Here is a 2,139-nt window from a genome sequence, read left to right on the forward strand (position 1 = left end):
TGAGCAGAAAGAAGCACAGGAAGAATAAATCAGAAACAGAGATTGTTTACCCACAGGAGGTGGGCAGAAGGGATGGAGAGATGAGTCGGATTTTTTATGTAGTTTTGACTATGCTGCATTTTGTCACAAAAAATAAATAGGAGAGGTGGTGAATAAAGCAAAATAGATAAAAACAATACAAATGAACTGAAATTATATTTCAAATTAACTCCAAAATTAGACTAAAGAGAAAAATAAAATAAATAACCAAAGCAATTCTTAAACCCAGAATTTTGTCTATATACTCCCACAATTAAAAATAGTTTAAACAATGTTATAAGCTGTTGAGCATCATTAACAGTGGTGTGAGTTCAAGATTCTGAAACACGTTACCATATATCCAAAGACTCAGCAACTAAATAAACACGGAGGAAAAGGGTTTCACTCTCACGCTTGGGAAAAAGAGCTCTGTACATGGAAATGGAGAGGCTGGAAAGGACTCTATGGTGTCAAACCAGAACTGGAGCTATCAATCAGAAATCATGGGTTTTAAAATGTATAGATTGTAATTTATAGGTTTATATTAACATCTATACTGTTCCCTTCCCCATTCTTTCTGTGCCACTCCTGACCCATCTCCTGTGGTAAAAATTTCCTTTAGTTTCTTAATTTCTGATTTTTTCTTCTGGTGTCTCTTTTATACATATTTTCCAGTTGGCTTCCTGTGATCATTTAGTATTTTTGTAAGTAATGAAGACGCCAAAAGTTTCAAAATAAATAACACTGGTAATGTATTATAACTCAGAGAATAATAATCCATGTATCCATAATGATATAAATGAATAAATAAAGAAATGACTGCAGAATAAGGGTAAGTTCCTTCTTATAAAGGAATATCAACTTACACCTGCCAGAATGGTTCCTATCAATAAATCAACTAACAACAACTGCTAGCAAGGTTGTGGAGACAAGAAAAACCTAGGGCACTGTTGCTGGGAATGCAAACTGGTGCAGCCACTGTGGACAACAGCATGGAGTTTCCTCAAAACAATTAAAAATGGAATTGCCTTTCGACCCAGTGATCCCTCTTCTGGCAATATATCCTAAGAATCCCAAAACACCAATCAGAAAGAATATATGCACCCCTATGTTCATAGCAACACTATTCACATTTGTTAAGATCTTAAAACAGCCCACGTGCCCATCAGCAGATGAGTGGATAAAAAAGCTGTGGTGCATTTACACAATGGAATACTACATGGCTGTATAAAAGAAGGAACTCTTACCCTTTGCAACAGCATAGATGGACCTGGAGAGTATTATGCTAACAAAATAAGCAAGTCAGAGAAAGACAAATACCATAGGATCTCACTAATATGTGGAGTCTAATGAACAAACTGATGAACAAAATGGAATCTGAAGCATGGCTAAATAGAACAGAAAGGCAGAAACCAGATGGGAGAAGGCTTGGGGTGACCAGATAAAGAAGCTGAAAGTATTAGCTAAAGAACATATTTGGGTACCTCATGGACACAAACAATAGTGTAGTGAAGGCAAAAAAGAGGGAGGAGAAGTGACAAGGGGCAAGTCTGCAATAATGTCAACATTAACATTTTATTCATAAAAAGAAAAAAGTATAACTAAAAAGGAAGAAGAAATGAAAGAATTAGAAAACTCACCGTTAGACCACCATATTTGCCATGTAGGCATCAGCAATGGATTTGAATAACAGTGGGTGAGATTTTAATAAGAAAAATGTTAATGTTATAGTATCACAATAACTACCCAAATGATACCTATTAATTACAAATTTAAAAGAGTAACTTAAAAAATGGTAACATTTTAGTGCAGACACCACCTTAACCAATTGATCAAAGATAAAAACTCTAGTAATTGGAAAAATTAATATCACAAGCCTTCTAATTATATCCAATGTGGTATATATGCCGAAAACAAATGCTGAAAACAAAGCCTGAAACATATATGTATATATGCATACACACATAGAAGGTAAACGTCATAAAATGTTAACCATTAGGGAATCTGCCTGAAGCCTGTCCAGGTTTTCTTGAAACCATTTTCACAACTTTTCTATATCTTTGAAATCATTTCAAAATAAAAAGTTGAAAAAACTTTGTCCCAGCTGGAGCAATGCCCAAG

Source organism: Myotis brandtii, unplaced genomic scaffold, assembly GCF_000412655.1.
Source record: "Myotis brandtii unplaced genomic scaffold, ASM41265v1 scaffold3720, whole genome shotgun sequence".
In the NCBI taxonomy this organism is placed as follows: Eukaryota; Metazoa; Chordata; class Mammalia; order Chiroptera; family Vespertilionidae; genus Myotis; species Myotis brandtii.